The sequence below is a fragment of the Talpa occidentalis genome, unplaced genomic scaffold, assembly GCF_014898055.3.
Source record: "Talpa occidentalis isolate TD23 unplaced genomic scaffold, MPIMG_talOcc4v2.1 talOcc4.18, whole genome shotgun sequence".
Taxonomy (NCBI): domain Eukaryota; kingdom Metazoa; phylum Chordata; class Mammalia; order Eulipotyphla; family Talpidae; genus Talpa; species Talpa occidentalis.
This window is the reverse complement of record NW_023601851.1, coordinates 6,923,392-6,946,694: the sequence shown is the minus strand read 5'-3', so window position 1 is coordinate 6,946,694 and position 23,303 is coordinate 6,923,392. Positions and strand designations below refer to the sequence as shown.

Sequence of the window (23,303 nt, the reverse complement as noted above, 5' to 3'; positions counted from 1 at the left end):
TAGGAAACAATTTTTAAAGGGCAGAAACTATGTTGAAGGTTGATAAGAAGCAGATCACAATAACCATTTATTAGATGACAAATTTTCATTTTAAAAAGTATTGTGATTCCAGTTTGTAGTTATTAATGTCTACCAGAAATAGGAGTTGCCTTTTTTCTCCTATGGATACCCAATGGTTGATATGTGTTTCAAAGGAGTTTGCTATAAATCTGGTTATATGGCAAATATAACTCAACAACTTTTAATGTAGTATTAGATTAATTTACAAACACCTCACTGTTACTTTGAGTCATTTATGTTATAATGCTATTCAAGTGAATAAAAGCACGTTTTTACAATGGTGAAAGTCCTCTGAAAGTTTCCTATCCACTTATTAGAATTGAGCCCATGAAAAGGGCTGAATAGGAGACTCCAATTCCTTTTCAGTACTTCTAAATTTCTTACTTTTGTTTTACTTATGTTTACTGATGATGTATTAACATTTTGCATAATAATTCATTGCAGTAAACTTCAAAGATATTTGTATTGAAGAATATAGGTTGAATTTCAACTACTATATGAAATACACTGTGCCATAGTGAATCATTATGACTCAGAAGATGATTCTACCAGGCCCTTTGGTGAGGCAGCACTACTACAGAAGTGATATCACTAGCCAGAGTGGTATTAGTAGATGGAGTGGTTCAATTTGCTAGCCATATCTTTTTCAGTAAAAAGAGTTGCATCTAGGATAATAAGAGTTTTTCTAGTTATGCTTTTTTTTTTTAAGCACATTGGTCTCATTTGCATATTGAGAAATATTTCTTGGATTCCATACATCAAAACGTGTAAATAAGGTAAATCATAGAATTGTAACTTTAATAAAAACTGGACATTCCAGATAGGGAGATAGCTTGAGCAATGTCTAACCACTAGAAACTCAATATACACAAGGATTAGGTCTACCACCCACCCTGTCCCCACCCTTCACTGCATTTATTAATATCCATTGGTGCTTTTTTATTTATTTATTTTTTTAATAGAGGCATGTTTTTTATTTATTTATTTATTTATTTGTCTGTTTGTTTGTTTATACATGCACTGGGTACAGTCAGAAGCACGGAGGTGAGAGAATTCACCAGAGCCAGAGCAGGGAGCAGAGCAGGCAGAAGGACCGAAGTACACTGCTGAGGGGAGCAGCGGGCGGCAGGAGAGGTCTGCGCGCCATGTGGGACCCTCCTCTGGTGGCCGGGGAGCAGCCGGGGATCGAACCGGCACCACAGAGGCCATGGGCAGCTTCGCAACCCAGTGTTCAACCGCTGCGCCACCGGGGAGGCCCCACTGGTGCTTTTTTAGGGGATAAGGTGGATTGGAGCTTAATATCCATTTCATTCCCTTCTAGTATGCCATTCTTTACTCCAAAAAATTAAAATGACATTTCCCAGACTTCTTTATAGCTGTAGTAGGGTGCATTCCATTCAGCAAGACAGACAGAAACAAAACTGATTCTTATTGATGTCTTTGGATTTTTTGAAAGTGAGCACAATCTGAAGACACCTGATTTTCTGTGGAAATGTTGTAAATTAGTCTCCTCACTAGTTTCATGGGTATTAATAGTCAAAGCATGGAATACCAGTTTTCAGATTTCCATTGTATATTAGATAGAGATATAATATAGAATCAGGAACAGTAAGAAGCCTTTCGGTTAGTAAAGGCTTATAAAGCCTTCTTTGGGGCCTCCCCGGTGGTGCAGTGGTTGAGCACTGGGCTGTGAAGCTGCGCGCAGCCTCTGCAGCGCAGGATGCCCGGCCTCCGGAGAGGGTCCCACAGGGCGCGCAGACCTCTCCTGCCGCGCTCGCTTCTCCCCTCAGCAGTGTGCTTCGGTCATTCTGCCTGTTCTGTTCCCAGTTCTGGCTCTGGTTGTTTCTCTCACCCTCCTGTGCTTCTGACTGTACCCAGTGTTTGTATAAATAAATAAATAAATAAATAAATAAATAAATAAATAAATCTTTTTTTTTTTTAAAGCCTTCTTTGACAATGTATTTTTGTAATTGCATTGGTTTCCTGATTATGTAGTGCCATTGAGGTCTTGGTTGATACCAGCATTAACACTAGCTTCCCACTTTCTCATTTTATGGAAACAAATGGACGTTTCCTGACTGTATATATAGCAACTGACTTTTGGTGTCTCAGTTTCTCAGTTCCATGGTCTGTCTTTGGGAATCATTGCTGAATGCCTAAAATACAATGTTTATCGCTCTTCCTGACAATTCTCAAAGCTGATATATGCATTTTATTAGATCCCTTTCTGCTTAAACTCATTATCATGAATTTTGTTCTAAACAACTGACCACGCCCTCCCATCAATGCGGTTTTCAATTGTCTATGGGAATATGTGAAAATTATCCTAATATTGAAGGTGTTTCTTAATCTAGTTGCATTTTGCAAACACTTAGCAGTATCTGACACTTTTTTTCTGTCAATGGCATATCATTTCTGCCTCATGTCTCTGCTTGAAGTTTATCTTCCTATTTCCTTCATGTCACAAATCTCTGACCTTTAGGTCTTATGGGCAAGTTACAGCTTTTGGTATTTTATTGTTTATGTATTTCTATAAGCACTTAATTTATAAGTGCTTATTTATCATGTGCTACTGTCTTATTTTTATTATAGATGGAAAACACATATTTTAGACTAAACAGAAAGACTTTAAAAAGAAAATCACGTGCTATTCTAGCCATTAGTATTGGCTGGATGGGTAGAGTCAACTTTGGGCATTTTTCTTTATTTGTTTATATTTGTGTATTTGGGTTAATGCTGAACATGCAATTTGATAAACTACATTTTTCATATGTTTGGAGCACATTTCCAAGTCAATATTTATAAAATGGGGCTTCCCTGGTGGCCCAGGGGTTAAAGTCTCAGTGCAATCACCTCTGTGGCCTGAGTTTGATCCCTGACCTGGGAGCTGACCCACAGACGGCACAACAGACATCTCCTGTCTTGCTGACTGCTCCCCTCAGCAGTGTGTTTCAGCAGATCCATCTATTTTGCACCCCTCTCTGTCCCTGGTGAATCCTTTCATCCCCCACCCCCAACCTCTGGCCTATATTCCAACTCTTCTATGCATAAGTAAGTAAATAATAATATCTTTTAAAAAGACTTTAAAAACATATATAAATGTACATAATTTAATTTTTCTGCTACCATCTAACTAAATTAAGACTGCAAGGTTAAAATTATAATGCAAACTATTAATGTTTTTGAAAATGTGTTTTAAACGACAAAAGATCCTTTTATGAAACAGGAATTATGTTAAGTAGAAATAAACTATAGATTACAGAATGGAGTCTCAGAGAACAGGGTAATAGTTGTTGTCTTAGAGGGACAGTATATACAAAATAGAATATTATAGCAACTAAGAATCAAATAATTGACACAGAGATAACTTAGTAAAAGTAAAGGTCAATTTATACAGCACTTTAAAATGAAGGACTCCCTGCAGATGTTTACGACAAATTGCATATTAAAACTTTCTTTGAACATTACTGCCACCTATCAGCACATTTCAAGTATATACTTTTTAACTTGGAAATTACAGTCTAGTAGCTTCTATTAGAGGATAATTTTGTTAGGAAAGGTTAAAGTGTGTGTACTTTGCAGTTGGAACAACATTTGGCAATAAATAGTAAAGAAAATTACTGAAATTTTATACAAAATAAATCTCGATGATATAATTTCATTTTACGTAGTATAAAGCCATTCATCTTTTGCAAGATTTTCAAATTCACTTTGCAATCAACTGACAGTGTTTTGTTTTGTTTTATGCCATTTGACAGTCAGTGTGAGACTCACCCAAAATGATGTTGATCCAATGGAATGTTGGGCAGACACTCATGTTAAATTGTGTGAGTAGGGCTGCATTGGAACCAATTTTTAAGTGGCAAATTCAATTGTGAATATTTTTTGTGTTACAACTTCTATTTCTGTATCGAACCTTGTAAGTTGAAAGAGTTGGCAATAAATACCCATACTATAATTATTTGATGGAGGTAACTAAGGAAATGTAAAAGATTACTCAATTATTATAGCACTTTATTATAGCACTTTAAAATTAAAACTCAGAGCAGACCTTAGGGACCTATGTAAAGTAAAACTCCTTTTTGCTGCTATCTGTCTGAATATTGTAATCACATTTTATTTTCTTGGCAATTACAGTTTAGTAGTCTATTTGGGGATAATTTTATTAGAATAGGTTACTTAAAGTGAATGTACCTAAGAGATGGCTTTAAGAGTAAACCAACACTTGGCTTTAAGAGTGAAAGAAATTATTGAAATTTCATGTTAAAAAATAAGACTCAAAATTATAGTGGTAAACTTATTTTACTTTAGCAAATTTTAAGTTATAATTGTAACTATCTTACAATTTCTAGAACAAAGTGATTTTAGAGTGGCATTTTAAGATCTAAAATATTCCTTAAAATAATTATAAAAACTCACAAATTTTAAATATCTACATAAAATCATAAGTAACTAAAAGTTTCCTATTCCTTTTAAATTAAATTTCTGAGTACTTTGTCACACACATATACACATACACCCTTCCAAGGTAATAGAGTTTTGATGGAAAACTCAATTTAGTCAGTTGTCATAGCAATTCACAAGGAGTGACAGTTACAGGGTAGGGTGAGGGGCACCCCAGGATCCCCAAACCTGCCTGCTCTAAATAGGTTCTGGCATCCATCCACCTCATCAAGACAAAACATACTTTACTGCATAGGACATTGAATGGAAATGAACTTTATACAATCACTGTGAAATAAAGAGAAAGTAAAGAATATATAAAATAGTTTCCAAATCAAGCACCCCAAATTACACATCCCCTTGTGGGTAAAGGCCCAGCTAAACAGGGTTGGCCCAAAGCAGGGCCACTGAGACCCAAAAGCCTGCTACAAGTCTAAGACACCCTCTGGTGGGGACCCATTTGGAAAGGGGTGGAAGGCGCCCAGCACGTCTGGGACAGAGAGAGCAAAATCAAAATCAAGATACCTGGTGGGAAGGGGAAGGATTAGGGTCAAAATAAGGGGGGCTGCAATTGTATGGAGAATATAACCAAAATGAAAATGCATACATTGTGCAAAAATGAAAAATGATTAAGAATTATATAAAATAAAATATTAAAAAATACCTCTGGCCTATACCCCAGTTCTTGTATGCATAAATAAAAAATAAATATTAAAAAAAAGATAAAGCTGCTATTGTTAACCTACCTACGGGTCTCTCATCCACATCTGTTTGAACCAGCCCAAGACCAAGAAGCAAGTGCAGCTTCATTACATGTCTCTCTGCTACATATGCCTTATCCAGGCTCTCCATCCCGCTTCCTTCCTTCCTTCCCTCCAGCTTCTCCTCCTCCCAGCTCAGCTCCACCCTTCCTTGGGTGGGACAGGGAACCTGGAACCTCCCTTTTTCTGGGGACCACCCTGTTGCATGCTATTGAAGTACTTTTGAGGGGAGGAGGTATGTAATGACAAATCTGTTTTTTTTTTTCCAATTTAAAGATTGATTTATTTATGCATACAAGAACTGGAGTACAGGTCAGGTATGCGGAGGTGGGGGGGTAAGGGCGGTGGTGGTGAGAAGATTCATCAGAGACAGAGTAGGGAACAGAACAGGCAGACTGACTGAAATACACTGCTGAGGGGAGAAGCGGGCGAGTCAGGAGAAGTCTGCTGGGCCATGTGGGTTGCTCCCTGGCTGGCCAGGGATCGAACTTGTGCTGCAGAGGCTGTAGATAGCTTCATAAGTTGCATCCACCAGGGAAACCCCAAATCTGGGTTTTATAAACATTATTCCATCAACTAGCAACACTGTTTTAGTACACTAAAACCATGGGGGCAGGGGCTATTAAATAATACTAGGACAGATGCGTATGAAACTGAAAAGTTTGTTTAGGAACTGTGGAATCTCCATTAACTGTTTTCATAAGGTGCTGCCCTGTTTTTTCCTATAGAACAGATTAGTTTATCCCCAACATCCTTGGTGACCTGCATTCTAAACCATCATAAGTCATTTGATTTCAAATTTCTCAAGATACCATTGAGAATTAGTTTCCAGTATAGTCAGGAGGACATAATTTTACATCTGGAATTTTACATTTATGACAGTGTTTTCTAAAATATCTCAATGAGAGATAAAAGTATAGTGATTTAACTGCTCAGTTTTGGAGTCAAATTCCTTAATATGTCATCTAATAGTTATGTGGTTGTCGCGGACCAGCACAGCAGTAGACGATGAGGCCACCTCAGGGTTGAGAGAAGCGTGCAGGGTGGTCAGGGCGTCGGTGAAAGAAATGACAGACACACTTCAAGAGTGAAAATCTGAGTGTAATTTTCTTTGAATTTGTGACCAGTATATATATTTTCCAAAAGCACAGGAACAATGAATATCAATGAAATCAGCTTGCTCACAGGCTCAGCCTATCACCATCAGGGCAGTGATCTACATAACAAGCAATGACCATTATAGAAGAAAAAAGGAAGCTTAAAAAGACAGTAAGGGATTAAAGTTTGTAGTTCTAGAAAGAGAAAGACGGGGTAAGGATTCTTAGCATTCTTGTAGTGGTTCCTGGTGGTTATTTTTTGATAAGCTTCTGTCTTTTCAGGGAACTTCCTGATGTACTTCCTCTGCTTCAAGGTGTTCTGCTGTTCTCCCCCTGTGCGCTGGTTGCCCAGCCGGACCTAGGGACAGTTAACCCTAAAGGTCACTGCAGGGGGAGGTGCAGCATGTGGTCACCAGCAAGTCACTTAAACTCTGACCCAGTTTTATTTTTTTTTTTAAGTGGGGATATTACCTGTCTTGCCTTACAGGAATCCTTTAAAATAAGTCTTACATGGAGAATATTTAGAGGAGCACTTGGCATGCAGTATTGCCAAAATAAATGTTAATTTTTATTATCTTTTCAAAATGTGAGAACTCCAAATCAAAGTAGTTCAATAGTCAAAACTTCCCTATGAATTTGTTCAATAAATAATGTATTTTCTGATTAAAATTACCTGCAAATTTTAACTAAATCATTAAAATAGGACAGTTTCATAGGATAATGAAATGGTCAAGGACTTTTTCAGAGCTTTTAATTAACTTTTCCCCTTCTGAAAATAAGAAACATCCAGTCTCGTCCCTGGGACCTCTCCTTCCATTGCAGACATCTCACACCCACCACCGGCCTTAATCCTTGGGGTAAGTCACTGTCTGACCCTCCTTCCTGGGAGGCCCTTGCCTCTGGCTATTCGGCTCCTCTCCTGACTCCCGAACCGTACCATGGTTGGCTGATCCGTAAACCGTGGGCCCACGTCAGCCAACTCCCGTACACCTAGACCCTGGATCTGGGGACGCCCTTCCAGACTAGGTGCCTGAATCCTAGGCACAACCGAGCGTGGAGACGTCCCCCTCGCTTGTCTGCCTCCGTTCCAAAGGCCAGGACCGAATCGGGGATGCCGGGATTCGGGGCCTGTGCCCCCAACGGCCAGTTCAGGTTCGTGGGACACTGCGTCCAGACTCTGTGCCCCCGTTAGTTGGGAAAGGGGCCGACTTAGTCATGGGGTCTGCAAATTCCAAGCCAAATTCCAACCACTGCACTGGGATGCCTTCTCTCAAACCTCGGTCCTCTCAAACCTCAAACCTCTCAAACCTTTGGGACTAAGGCCACATAACGCCCTAAGCGTCTCGTCTTTTACTGCAACAAATAATGCCCTAAGCGTCTGGTCTTTCACTGCAACACTACGTGGCCTCAGTATCAATTGGACAATGGCTCCCACTGGCCCAAACATGGCATTTTTGACTTCTCGGTCCTTACAGACCTAAACAATTCTGTCACGGCAATGGAACATGGTCAGAGATCCTTAGGGCCAGGCTGTCTTTCTCTTGCGCTCTGCCCCTTCCCTCCCTCCTGAAAACCTGCTGTACTTTCTAAGTCTGGAGACTCCTCTCTCTCTTTGCCCTCTGCGGACCCCTCTTCTGCATTCTCTAATCCTCTAAATTCTCAGTCTTCACCTCCTCCAGCTCCCCAATCCAGCCCCTCCCCCCCTTTCTTTTCACCTCCCAGCTGCCACACCCTCTCCCTGCTAATCCTCTTCTCCCTCCCCGCAGGTAAGTGGGTGGGACTGAAGGAGGAGTTAGAGTCCATGTTCCTTTCTCTGTCTGATCTCTCCCAACTTAAAAAAAAAGTCTTGGCTCTTTCACAAACTATCCCTCTACCTACACCTAAAATTTCATTATCTTACCCAAGCCTATGACCACACATGTCATAATTACATGTTATCTTCTCTTCCACCCTGACCTCTGAAAAACCCTCCTGACTTCCAAAGGCTGAAGACAGTCCTCAAACCCCTATCCAGGATCTGCTGAACATGGCCTTTACAGTATTTAACAACTGGGAGGAATGGGACAGGGCAGAGAGGGAACTCCGCAGTCACCAGAAGGCTGAGCTTCAAGCTCAGGCCCCAGTAGCTGCCTTGAGACTGCCAGGCCCTGCTCCTCCAACGACCACAACGCCTGCTGCCTAACAGAGGACGACAATGGGCCCCATGGTCCCCAACCAACCGCCGCCGAAGCCTGCTTCAAATGTGGCCAAGAAGGCCACTGGTCCAGACAATGCCCCAACCCCCGCCCTCCACCAGGACTGTGCCTCATCTGCAACGTCCAGGGTCACTGGAAAAGTGACTGTCCCTCCACGCCTGGCTGTGGTGGGCCAGTCCTTCCAGTCCCTGCAACTCTTGCCACCGGCGGTCTTGGGTTTGGCGGCTGAGGACTGAAGAGGCCTGGACTCATCAACTCCCATAACCTTCAAGGAGCCCAGGGTAAAGGTCAAGGTAGCAGGTAAGTACATCTCCTTTCTGGTTGACACGGGGTCTACCTTCTCTGTCCTCCCCTCCTATTCCGGTCAAGTTTATCCTTCTCAGGTCCTGGTTACGGGTGTTGACGGCCTTCCTTCTCGGCTCAGGACCACTGGTCCGCTCTTTCCTAGTCATGCCTTCTTGCCCCACACCACTCCTGGGTCGCGACCTCCTGACCAAACTCAGGGCTACTCTCGCATGGTTCCAACACCCTAGTGCTGCTCTCATCCTCCCACGGCTCCAAACATCTCCTAATCCTTCTCAGGACTACCTGCTGTCTCCTTCCACTGTCAACCCCATGTTCTGGAAATCTTTATCCTGATTGTTGCCACCCATCGTACCCCAGTCCTCATTCGCCTTAAGGATCCCTCTTCTTTTCCCTCTCACCCCCAGTTTCCAATTTTCCTCACTCACCGTCGGTCTCAAACCCATCAGCCAACGACTCCTGGGAAAGGGACTCCTTACTCCTATCAACTCGCCCTGTAATACTCCCATTCTCTCCATTAAAAAGCCTGATGGTTCTTATCCCTTACTTCAAGGCCTTCACCTCATTAACGAAGTGGTGGTGCCTATCCATCCTTTAGTGCCAAACTCCTACACCCTTCTGTTTCATATACCGTCTCCTACCACACACTTCTCTGTACTTCACCTCAAAGGTATTATTTTTTTACCATCCCTCTGGATCCTCAATGTTACTTACTATTCGCTTTTACTTGGGAAAATCCAGACACACACCTCCCAGCAACTGGCCTGGACAGTCCTGCCTTAGGGTTCCCGGGACAGCCCTCATCTGTTTGGTCAGGCATTAGCCAGTTATCTCTCGACATGTCATACTCCACCCCGCACTCTCCTCCAGTGTGTTGCTGGCCTCCTCATCTGCCGTCCTTCTCTGCCACTATCTCAGCAACACACTGCACAACTCCTCAGCTTCCTGTGCTCCAAAGGATACTGTCTCCCCATCCAAAGCGCAGCTCTCAGTTCCTACAGTCATCTATCTGGGTCTTTGACTAACTCCTTCCTCCAAACAGCTGACAGTGGACCACAAACAGGCCATCCGGGACCCTCCCTCCCCTAAATCGACAAAACAAATCCTTTCTTTCCTAGGTTTGGTTGGATTCTTCTGACACTGTATTCCTAATTTTGATTCGTTAGCCAAGCCACTATATGATACAGCAAAAGCCTCCCTGAAGGACCTCTCCAATCCCCCGGAGAGTCCGCAGGGTCACACATATCCTTCTGAAGACACCTGTCCTTACCCTTCCTGATCCAGAAAAGCCTTTGCTCCTGTTCACAGCCAAACGTCGGGGTACTGCAGCAGGCGGCCTTTCCCAGCCTCTCGGACCAGCCCTGCATCCTATCCCTTATCTCTCCAAGCAGATGGATCCCACCGTTAGGACCTGGCAACCCTGCCTTAGAGCCCTGAAGGCGACAGCTCTACTCACTGAAAAATCCCTCAAACTTACTCTGGAAAGACCCACCCAAGTACATTCCTCGCACAGCCTTCAGGCCCTCTTGTCTCCCCCCTCGCTCTCCACTGCTTCCCATTTACAGGATTTCCATGTGCTCTTTATTAAAAATCCCCTGGTGAGTCTCACTCAGTCTAATTCTCTCAACCCTGCCACTCTCCTGCCTGTCTCTGGCCACCTTCTGCCATTCATTCATGTCCTAAAATCCTGGAAGAAACACAAACCTCCAAACTGATTCTCCTTTGTCAGATGCCTCCTGTGTTTGTAGACTGGCAGCTCTTGAAAAGGTGTGCGAGGTCAGCAGAGGGCTGCCTAGGCCACTGTTACCATTGATCAGGTAATCGACACAGAAAAACTGCCCGGAAAAACCACCTCCCAAAAGACAAAACTCATAGCACTTAACCAGGGAACTTACCCTCAGCAAACATAAGAAAGTCAACATCTATATAAATTCAAAATATGCCTGCCTTTTTGCTCACAGTCATGCTGCGATTTGGCAGGAAAGGGGATTCCTTTCCACCAAGGGGTCCCCCATCATGAATGCTAACTTATCCTTAAGCTTTTAATAGCCTTGCGGCTTCCAACTGAAGTCGCCATTATCCACCTAAAGGACACCAACTGACAATTCTTACGTTATGTTACCACAGGGAAAAACCAGGCAGATGCAAGGGCTTTTGCTCTCACAACTGACTCTGCTGCAGACCCTTCCCCTATTCTCTATCAGTCCCCTCCATCACTCCGACTTAGGAGCCTAATGAGCGCCAATTCCTGAGTCTTCTCTTCTTCCACCCCTCCTTGAGTGCAAAAGTCTGACAAATATGTTCCGTCGTCAAACCTATGCTTGCATGTCACCTCAAAGGGGAGTTCGCCTACCCTCTTTTGCAGCTTACCAACTGCGTGGACACCTACCAGGACAGGATTGACCTCTCCCTACTCAGCCAACTGCTCCGGGAACACACAGACCGGTACTTACCCAGTCCTGCCTCGGATCTCGACCCCCTCAACCAACCTTCCCTACCACTACATCCAGGAGACCAAGTCCTGCTCAAATCGCTTCAGCCAAAGCCATTGCAGCCTCGGTGGACCGGCCCATGCACGGTTATTCTCACCATGCCTACAGCGGTAACACTTCTGGGACACCCCTCCTGGCACCATCTATCATGGGTCAAACGTGCCCCTGAAGACAAACAGTATGTATGCTATAACCTGGGTCCTACTAGGATGTGCATTTCTTGTCAAAATCTCCCCTAGCTCAGTGTCCTGTGTATGGAAATTCAAAGTTATGGAGACCTTTGTCTCAGGATCCACTGAGACCACCCACTAGGTGGGTACTGCGAGTGCCCACAGGCCAGATGCACAGCACCCATCACTCTCACCCTAACTCTTTCATTGATTACTAACCCTATAAACACCTTGTTTTGTTTCTTTACCATCAAACCTTAGATCACTGCAAAAATACCTATAGAGAATATGGGGGTTGCCCTTACCAGTCATGCACAGTGCACCTTCCAGACAAAGGCCAAATGTTCTCTCTGGTCCATCATAATACGGGCTTCAATATGAATCAAGTTAGCTATGCTATTTCAGATCCTTGGGACCAACGTTGGGTACAGGGAGTCCAAGCCGCATTGTGCACTGGCTGGCATTCCTATCCAGAGGCAACACTGTCCATCTCAAGAGAATATGTCCCGACACAAAATGCCACAGTCCAAGTCTCCCAGGACATCCTCCATTCAGAACAAATCCTATAAAATTAGCTAACATCATCAGAAAAGACCGAGACACCCTCAACCTGGATTCATATAATCCAAAACGCTATAACCTTCCTAAATGATTTTTTTGAAACTAACACCTCCTCTTGTTTCCTCTGTGCTTCCCTTTGGAGGCCTCTACTGGCAGCACGTCCAATTAATCTCAATACCACTACGACCAAAATAACGGACACTGCTTGCCAGACTCCCCAACTCTCAGTCCCCCTATGGGACTCCAATCACAGCTACCCCTGCTATCAACTGATGCCCTTGTCAGCTTTCATTCCTGTGCTTCTAACATTTCGGTTACTTCTGTACTCCAAACAACAGCAAAGAGAAACTTTTTCTGGTGCAATGGCTCTCTCTCTCAGTGTATTAATTCTGCTACTCCAGGCCCACGTATCCAAGTCCTCACGGTCCCACAGTTAACTCTGTACAGACAGTCTGAGCTAGGTTAGTTATTCTCACCACATCGGACTAAGCGGGCAGCCTTTCTTCCAATCATGGTTGTAATCAGCCTGGCATCATCGATAGCAGCTGCAAGTATGGCAGGTGGGGCCCTGGAACACAGCCTGATTTCTGCCCAGAAATTTTATAAAAAGATACCTCCTTAGAAAAAACCTGTGTGTCTTTAGCATCATTACACAGACAGCTCACCTCCCTGGCACAGGTCACTCTCCAAAACCGGCGGGCTCTGGAGTTGTTAACAGCTAATAAAGGGGTACCTGCTTTTTTCTCTGGAAATAATGTTACTATATCAACAAATCGGGCATTGTAGAACAAAATGTAGAAGCCTTAATAAAAATACCCAAAGACATGGAATGGAAAACCGGGGACTCCAACTCTCCAATGACATGGTTTCAAAATCCTATAGTGTTATGGCTCCTCCCACTCTTTGGGCCAATACTAATGATAACCTTATTTTTTTCTTTTCGCTCCTTGTCTCCTAAAGTTCATACAGGCTCGCATTCGGGAAATGTCTCCTACCACCTTTAACCAACCCCTTCTCCACCCATATTCTCCCATCCCTGCAGAAGACCCTCATAACCAGGCCTTAGCCACCCCCTTGATCTTCGCCCCTTTTCAGCAGGAAGTAGCCAAAGAAAGAACCATGGCCCCTTTTCCTATCAACAAAAGGCTGGTATGAAAGGTCCCGTGCAGCAGGCCAGAATGCAAAAACCTACCCTGAAGCCCACCTGGGGGGCAGGAATGTGGATACCTGCCTGGAGGACTCAGGCAATGAGCTTCCCCCCTCCCCCTAGGAGTCTCGTCTCAGACAAAGAACCGATACCTGCCCTACAAACTTTTCCCGCCATAGGAGCCCAACTACCCACCTGACCTCTCCTCGCCCTATAAAACCCTGCGCGGCTTCACTGACCCCCACCTTGGGTGCGTGAGGTCCGCCAGGGGCGCAATAAACTTTCCCTCCCTTTGAGAAATGTAGCCTGGCTCTCCTTGTCTTTACCGCGCCGAACCTTTCATCCAGGACAGTGCCAAAATCTGTGGCATCTTTGTCGCACACTAGTTAAGAACTAAGCAGGTGTCAAGACTCCTGATCTAGAACTCCTTTCAGGACATCCCATTTAAATCATGTGTTGGCAAAGCTTTCTGCAAATATAACCCACACATATGAAAAAATAAAATACGAACCGTCATCGTCATCACTATTATCTGATCTTAGAGATGGTGCATAGCTGCGCCGGCTGTGAGTGACGAGATGACACAGGGACATCTTTTTCTTCAATGGCCTCCACAGTTTCTACCTCTCATCCTTTCAAATAGTAACTTTATAATAGTACCATTGAGAAGTTTTACACTGGTCTCAAGGTCCCGATGCGGGACCTTGTATGTATGGGCACATACATTGTTTACATTGCATGTAATCAGAAAAGAGCGATAAAGTCATTCTAATTGGTAAAGAAGAAAAGGGGAATAAAGCTTACCAGAAGACACAGTTCTTTTTTTTAATAAAAACTTTTCTTTTGCAGAGCAGTTTTAGGTTCACAGAAAAATTAAGAGGAAGATACAGATGTCCTATATACTTTTTGCCCCCAGTGCATTCATAGCTACTTCCGTCATCAATATCCCTCACCAGAGTGATACATTTGCTATAGTTGATGAAGTAGTATTAACACATAATCACCAAAAGTTGATTTATGTTAGAGATCATTCTTCCTATCCATGTGTGGGACATATCTTTTAATTATTTTGTGTCTTAACATTTCTATTAACAATATCTTGTGGTTTTCATTTTCTCCTTCTATTAAGTTTATTCTTAGATACTTCATTCTTTTTGATGAGTAGTGTGGGCCTCATAATGTGTGTTTGGAAACATGATGGTTCATCAACTTTTTGAAAGAGTTTGAGAATACTTAGATCTTCTTTGAAGGCTTGGTAGAACTACTGGTGAAGCCATCTGTCCCCTATGTTTCTGGGTTTTTTGTTTGTTTGTTTCAGTTTGCTTGTGATTTGTTTCAGGTTTGTTTTCCATTTACTCTTGGAAGGTTGCATGTTTCCAAGAAATTGTCTATTTCTTTTAGATTATCCGGTTTATTGGCATTGACATACCGATATTCATAGTAGTCTCTGGTTCTTACTATTTCTGAGCTGTCTGTTGCAATTCTTTTCTTTCATTCATGATTATGTCTGTTAGATTTTCTCTTTTTTTCCTATGAACCTAGCTAGAGGTTTTTTTATGTTTTCAAAGACCCAACTTTTGATTTTTTTGATATTTTGCACTTTTTTTATGCTTATTTTTGTTATTTCCTACCTTTCACTGACTTTTGGCTTCATTTTTTCCTTCTTTTTCTTATTCCTTTAGATGTGAGGTTAGATTATTTCAGATTTGATTTTTCTTGAGGCCTGTGCTGCTATAAATTTCCCTCCTAAAATTGCTTTTGCTGTATCCTATAGATTCTGACAGCTTGTGTCATTATTTTTAAATTTTTCCTTTGATTTCTTCAGTAGTTATTCATGTTGTGGCTTGTTGTTTAATTTCAATATATTTTGGATTTTTTTTTCTTTTTTGGTTGATTTCTACTTTGTGCTGTTGTGATCAGAGAAGATACATAATATTATTTAAGTGTTACCAACTTGAATTTTTGGAAACCGAGACAAGTTGGGATTTGATGATGGAAAAGGTTTGAGGGAGGTAGAGTAGGAGAACAAGGAAATAGAATAAATCCCAGGATATGAAAAATTAGTATAAGCAAAGTTTTGTAAACTGTATAAATGAGGTAAGTTTTCTTTTTCTTGATCTAGAAGCAGTTAAAAAACACTTGTTGAATGAATAAATGAAGACTTTTCTGGGGTGTGCTTATATTGGGGGGATGTTACTCTGTTAAACAAAGACACTGAATTGATTTATTTTTCTTTCAGGATCATCTCAAAAATGACTATAGAAGATTTTGCCGACCATCCAGGTAATTCATATACTTAAGTTTTTAAGATGATTTTTTTTCCTGTTTTCAAAAAGTGGAGTTTTTAAATGAGGAGTGTAAAATCTGTTACCTCTGACCAAGATGATGATTTCTGTGACTGGTAGTAACTGATTCTATAGATGTGATAAGTTATAAAAAACTAAATACATAAACTCAAACACAAACATTCAGTTATACCTGTAGAACAGAAATCTGAATAATACTGGTAGATTGTGTTAATATTGGTATTTTGGTTGTGACAGTGTACAATAGTTTTGCATAATGTTACTATTGGGAAAGAGTGGATCAAGTGAACAAGAAGAGATCTTATTTATATGATTTCTGACAACTGAATGTGAATCTTCAATTGTCTCAGTACAGTTTTTAATTAAACATCTTATTCTGATTTATAAACCGCTGTTCAGATTAATGATACTATATTAAAAGTGCATTTTAGAACTTATATTGGAGACTGTATTACTAGGATCTAGTAGCACTTGTGATCATAGAGTCTTTATTAAATAACCATTTCAGTATATTTTGAATTTGTTCAAAAAATTTTAAGTTCTTATTTATATATAAAACAATTGTGAAATTGTTTGTTTCAATCAAGGAAAGTAATTGTTAATGGAGACAATGACCTTGTTTCAAACACTTTTTTTTGGAATCTCTTGTATTATCAAGTATGTATTTGGTCTTCATATAGTAAAAGTGGTATTTTCCATTTGGTAATATTTTTTGATAAGGCAATGTGGAAATTTCAAAGTAGATATTAACATAAACAACAAATGCCTTTGTAGTATGTTAACATTTTTTCTTTTTTTCCTTCTTAATAGGGCACTTAATGTTAATACAGAGCAACACAAGAACATACTGGAAATCTTCCAAGACTGTTTTGAAGAACAAAGTAATGGTTTATTTCTAGATGGACTTTGAAGGTTGGGATGGATGAAAGTATAAATTTGTCATTTTAATATCAAATGCAGAAAATATGTCTAATGCTTATGAATATGTAAAACATTTTCCCAGTACAATATTTCATGTACCTTGTGGTACACTGAGAAAAAGACTGCAAAATTGAGAATAATTTATCATTCTTTTTAGTTTGTACTAGATTCCTATAGTACGGAAATCCATAAATAATAAGAGAAAGTATTTAATGTAATGGAAATCATTATGCAACATTTTTTGGGTTCCTGAAGAGCTAGAGATAATATTTATTGTTTTACAACCCTTCTAAAGGAATGATGAATTATGTCCAAAACTTTGCTAAATGCTGGTATTGTATTAAGGTATTGTATTAAGACACAAAGCCAAGCAAAGAAATAAACACGAATAACAGCAACGTAAGTCTTGCATATAAACTCTGAAAGAACAGCTGGTACATATTTCTTCAGGAACCTTGTTTGTCATTTTCAGTTCTTCTAGGAACATTTGAATATTCAATTAAATTGAAGTTTACATTTCATTTAAATTGTGTTTAAAGAGTCAACAGACTTCTTCATATGTCATATAGGTATTTTAAGTAACCAGCAAAGTTTATGCCATGTTTTATTTTTTTAAATTTCTTTTTCTGTTTTTTGAGGTCTTGCTAATGATCTTAGCACAAATTCTACAAAGTCAGTGTTTTATTCAACACCTAAAATAAAAGACATTTGTAATCAGTTACCAAGCAAAGAGGTAAGTAAAAAAGGAGAATAGGTATGGTTTATCATTAGTACATTTTAAGTACATTTTAGTTTAGTTGTTTGTAAGTCTTATTTTTAAAATAGAACCATGTAGTGCCATTGACTTTCAATAAGATTTGGAGGCATTTTGTGAAAATTTTGATTTGATCTTTTCTGTTTTTGCAGTTGAAGTCTAGGAATTATCAAATTACAATCTTCTTTGTCATTTTCAATTATAATCATTTTTCACATCTTCTAAAATAATACTTAAATTAGATTTTTAGGAATGTAGATAATTTACTGAAATTCCTAATCCAGGTTGGCAAGTTTGGTTTTTTCCTAAAAAAAGAAGACAGTCTGGCTACATAGGGGCATCAATCTTTTGTTGATCATATATTTTAACAAGCAAGGTGATTTAACTATACAAAAACAGCAGACTTTCAAAGAGTTTTTGAAGCTGGTAATCTAAGACAAGTTATTCAAAAACATAAAACTAATTGGAAAGAAAAATATAGTGCTAGAAATAATACTAGAAACTTGAGTATTCTATACACCTATGACTAGTTTATTACCAATTTCTGTGTCAATTGTAAATGTCTTCTCAATGTGTGTGGACACATCATTTTCATTTTCTTTTCCTAGAGCTATTTTTCTTAGAAGTCTATTCTTTGTTTTTTGCTCCAATCTACCCTGTCACATAGGTGTTGTTACCTGTCATATAAAGTTGTCATGTGATTTTCCTTTACTCAGGGAAATCCCTTCTCTTCTCTCATATATTGCCCTTTACAGTTCTTGGATCTCAAATCTTCCTTTTTCTTGGCCTCTCCTTTTTTGGTGAGGGCTCATCTTTTAGTAACTTCCTGAGAAATTAATGCTTTAAATGTTTGAAAATACCATGATTTTACACTGATGATGAGTATATATAGAATTCTAGGTTGGAAATAAATTTTAAAGATATACTCTTTTTTTTTTTTTTTAGCTTCTTGTGTTTTTGGTACCACTCTGATTCCTTGATCTTTTGTCAGTGACTTAATTTGTTTATTTAGTCTTTGTAAGCTTTTAGGATCTTGCCATCTGTTGTTAGAGATCTGGAACTTTGTAACTTTGTGATATTCCTAGATGTTAGATTCCTCTAATTCTTTTCATTAAGGCTTTACAGTTTCAATTTCCATTAACTTGCTGGTTTTTTTTTTTTTTTTTTTTTTTTTTTTTTGCTTATTTTGCTAGTAGCCTTTTACACTAGAGCCTGCTGTCAAATGTCTAGTGATCATTAGCCATCTCCTCATATTTAAAAATGAGAAACTAAAGTGGTGATTGGAAGCTCTTTATGTATAGGAAAATTTATAGATTAGCAATTTCACTGTGGTATGACTGTCTGGGCTATGTCATTGTAGATGTCAGGGGTTTTTTTTTTTCTCTAAGTTTTCTAACAAATCTCTGCTGCATGGGAGGTCTTTAATCAAACAATATTTTTGGCTAGGTGGGGCAAAGGGGAAGGGTGCACTTTGAATGCTTCCACTTTTAGTGTATTACACTTACCTTCCACTGCTCTCATGTCATTGAGTTAACAGTCTCTCTGATTATGAAGCTCAAGAGAATAATCATCTCATTTTCTTTTTCTTTTTTTTTAAAGGTTTATTTATTTATGCATATAAGAACTGGGGTACAGGCCATATGGTTGGCAGGGGCGGGAGGTGAGAGGATTCACCAGAGACAGAGTGGGGACCAGAACAGGTGGACTGACTGAAATACACTGCTGAGGGGAGCAGTGGGTGAGACAGGAGAGGGTTGCTGTACCATGTGGGTTAGCTTCCTGGTCCACAGGGGATCGAACTCATACTGTGTTGCAGTGCCTGTGGATAGCTTCATAGTGCTGCAACTTAACCCTTTGCGTCATCAAAGAGGCCCTCTCATCTAATTTTCTGCTAGGGTTTGGAGAGAAGAGATTCAGTGACTTACCACTCCCTATACAAACCTAAATCTTTGTTTGCAAGTCCCACCTGTACCCCCACTTTAGAGGTGCCTTGTACTTCTAATTTCTGATCTTGTGGATTTCTCCAAAAATGTAAATCATGTTTGGAATTTCTCCATAGCTAGCGAGTTGCTACTTTCTCTGGACTGATTAGTAGCTTCTAGTCAGTCTGCTCTTCACCTTAAAAAAGTTTTTTGATATCTACTCATTTACTCCCTTCTCCTTGTCTTAGACCTTATATATTTATACATTTAAACATTTTCTTAATGTGGTTTCTGGAGGGAACAGAGTACACTGAAACCTACTTTTGTTTCTGTGTGTAATTGAGTTCGAGAGTATATTCATGAATAGCATATTCATGAATGGGGTAAATGGCTTAATTATTTATTCCCTGTTGCCACAGACTTTAGGTTTCCAGCTATTCATTATCACAATGATATGGTGAACAACTTTTTTCTTTTTTTTTTTTTATAAAGTTGTTTGTTGATTTTGATTTTTTTCTTTCTTTTTTTTTTTTAGATTTATTTATTTATTTATTTATACAAGCACTGGGTACAGTCAGAAGCGCGGGAGGGTAAGAGAATTCACCAGAGCCAGAGCGGGAAGCAGAACAGGCAGAAGGACCGAAGTACACTGCTGAGGGGAGCAGCGGGCGGCAGGAGAGGTCTGCGTGCCATGTGGGACCCTCCTCCGGTGGCTGGGGAGCAGCCGGGGATCGAACCGGCACTGCAGAGGCTGCTGGCAGATTCGCAACCCAGCGCTCAACCGCTGTGCCACCGGGGAGGCCCTGAACAACTTTTTTCATGTACCTTTGTATACATGCTGTAAACTGAATTTCTCTAGGATATGCACATTGAAGTAAAATTATTATTATTATTATTATTATTATTAAAGATTTATTTATTTATTTATTTATTTATTTATGCATACAAGAGCAGGGGTACAGGCCAGAGGTGCGAGGTGGGGTGTGGTGGTGAGAGGATTCACCAGAGACAGAGTGGGGAACAGAACAGACAGATTGATCGAAGTACACTGCTGAGGAGAACAGTGGGTGAGTCAGGAGAGGTCTGCTTGTGCCATGTGGGTTGCTCCCTGGCTGACTGGGAATCGAACTTGTGCTGCGGATAGCTTCATAGGTTGTGTCCTAACCCTTGTGGCACTGGGGAGGCCCTAAAGTGAAATTATTAAATGTTAGGGTTTTTCTGTAAAATGGTTTACCAGTTTTCTTTCTCATCTGCAGAATATGATGAGCTGTCTCTTTTCTAGATTTTCAAAATTTTTAAATTTTTAAATGAATTGATATGTTTCAGATTTATAAAAGAAAATATATAATGCATGTAAAGTGTTAAAAATGCTATAAGCAATCACACACATATCCTGAAGCATCTATGTGCCTCTTGCTATTTCCTCTCTGCACTGAGGTAATCACTTTTGAATTTTGTCTTCATCATTTCTATCCTTTATATTGTTACCACACAGGGTTATATGCTGACAAAATCATGTCTACTGCTTATAATAAGAGTCCGATTACCATTCACATGTTAGATGTTTCATCAAATGGTTTCATGAGACTCAGTATATAGTTGTACTCATAACTGAGATTAATATAACTATGCAGTCTGGATACACAGCTAGATCTGTAAGAGAAAAAGAAAATGTTTAAGGCAGAGCTTGCACTTTAATGCCAGACTTCCCATGATCCTTAAAAGGACCACGCAAAGTGTAATCATTGCCTGTCACAGTGAAATGAAATATGCAGTAGAATTTGTACAATCTTTCTGCCCAGGGAACTCTTTTGAGTTTTTATTGTGGGTTATAAGGCAGCCTTTGCTCACCAAAATTCTGCAATCGCTGAAGGAAAAAGGACGGTATTGACCGTAAATCATATTATTTACACAAACAAACATCTAGGCAGGCTGGTATAGCAGATACAGCCTTATCTGCTAGTCAAGGAGGGAACATTCTGAAAACCAAATACCTAGATTCCAACGAAGGACTACCCCTATAAATAGGACCTTTAAGTGACCATACCTGCTAATATTAACTTTTTGTATAGATTGAGTCTCTAAATAGGATCAGTATTAACTTATGCAACATGCTTTTCTTTGTTACCAATTGTTTATTCAGGTTTCTGTAGTTTATTTCACTATTGTATATGTGATATTATCTTATATAATTATACACTAATTTATCTGGTCTTCTCTCTGACTACGTTTTTGCTGTTGAGAACAGAATCATTTCTGTGATTGGAAATTTCAACTTTGCTAGATAATGCCAAATAATTTTCCAAAGTAGTTATTTAAGTATACAACTATACCTGCTGGTTTTTAAATACTGGCTTTTTTTTCCCTTTTAAAATCAAATGTGTTTAATCAGATGGTATTTTAATGGAGTTGATCTAATGTATCTCTTTTAGGGTCAGTACCAGAAATCACACCCAAACTCAGTGACAATTTCTTCAAGAGAGAAAGAAGCCTCTGTGGGATGTATTGTAGAATCAAATGAAGTCAACAAATCAGGTTTGTGATATACCCATGGGTATTATTTGCCTGGATAAATATTGGAAATGAGAAATGTTGAAGTGGTGCATGTTTTGTGTCGAGTGACAAAGATTAATGTCAACCTAGACACAGTTGTGAAATGTAAGAAGTTGTTTTTGATTCCAAGTCGTGGTCAGTGTTCTTTTTCTCTCCTCTTTTTTCTCTATTTCTTTTAGGTAATTATATGTGCTTTTAAAAGTGTAAAGTCACTTTTTAAAGTTTTCTTTATTTGTGTTTTTCAAATAAGTCCTTCATTTGAGGGAAGAGTCAAGATTAAAGAGGAAAAGCTATTAATCATTACTCCCATCTTCCTGCTATTCCCACCTTTGAATTCTTCCATATTCCTTGTTGCGCCTAACTGAAAACATTAATACTGTGTTTGCGTGTATGTGTGCATATATGTGTTTTCAGAAGAGGCTTTCACAATTTTCTTTTACACTTACGGTGTAAAAAAAAAAAAAAACCTGAGATTATCAACTATCCTATTTTTTGGCAGTTTGATTAGTATTAAGTAATTTCATTCTTATTTTATTGTCTATTTCTGTTATTATCATTGATTTAAGTACTTTTTCTGCTTTAATCTACTTTTTTCCTGAGCTGTCTATTTATGACCTTTTCCCATTTGCTTTTTCTTGTTTATGATAGATCTTTGGATTTTATATCTGTAACCATTTATCTGTGATTTGTGCAACTGATACTTTTCCAAATGACTCTTTGTCTATTACAGATTTGTTTAATATCTTTATATGATGGATAAAAAATTTAAATTTCATTTGTCAAATGTCTAACTTAAAACTTTTGAACTTCCTGTATTGATTAAAAGGTCAATCATAATGTATATATAATATCCTTGACTTCTTTCAATTTAAAATTTAAACCCATCTAGATGTGTTTTGGTGTTCTATGACATATTACAATTTTATTTTCTTCCAAATGGTCAGTTGTGCAATTCCTTTTATTAATCAATCCATTCTTTTATTTATATACTATTTTACCATGTATTAAGTCTCACATATCATTTTTAACATGAATTATGGTCTCTTTGTTTATTGTCAACACAATACTGTTTTACTAATAATAGTTTTTATAGTATTTCTGATCTAAAGATATTTTCTATTCCTCTGCTGTTTTCATTCTTTATTCTCCCAGTGAACTGTTTTGGTTTTATCCAAGTCCCAATAATATTTTGTTGAGATTCTAATTAGAATTTCAGTTAATTTGTATGATAATTTGTGAGAATTCATTTTTATGTTATTTAGTGTTTTTTTAACATAAGGACATGTCATATGTTTCTATTCTCATCACTGGTCTGACGGACATAATCAGTTACATGAACGAATAACCCACAGAATGGGAGAAAATATTTGCAAATAGTGTATCTAAGAAAAGATTTATATACAGAATATATAAAGAATTTCTGAAACTCAACAACAAAATAGCCCAAAGGACTTGAATAGACATTTTTCCATTTAGCTAGTGAATGTATGAAAATGTTGCTCAGCATTACTAATAGTCATTAGAGAAATGCAAACCAAAACCCTACTAGATGCCCCTTTATACATGCTAGGATGGCTATTACTTTAAAAAAAATTAAAAAAGGAAAATAGCAAATGTT

At 39.2% G+C, this 23,303-nt stretch overlaps 1 long non-coding RNA gene across 2 annotated transcripts; it reads left to right on the top strand.

The window, feature by feature from the left end:
• The first annotated feature begins 16,394 nt into the window (after positions 1 to 16,394).
• On the top strand, positions 16,395 to 21,599 carry LOC119250774 (uncharacterized). 2 transcript variants are annotated; one of them, XR_005126431.2, is made up of 3 exons: positions 16,395 to 16,416; positions 17,095 to 17,189; positions 21,565 to 21,599. It is a non-coding gene; the product is annotated as an uncharacterized LOC119250774 (long non-coding RNA). The 2 variants fall into 2 exon arrangements; XR_008552672.1 differs by having other exon boundaries at positions 16,410 to 16,447.
• Positions 21,600 to 23,303: the final 1,704 nt, after the last annotated feature.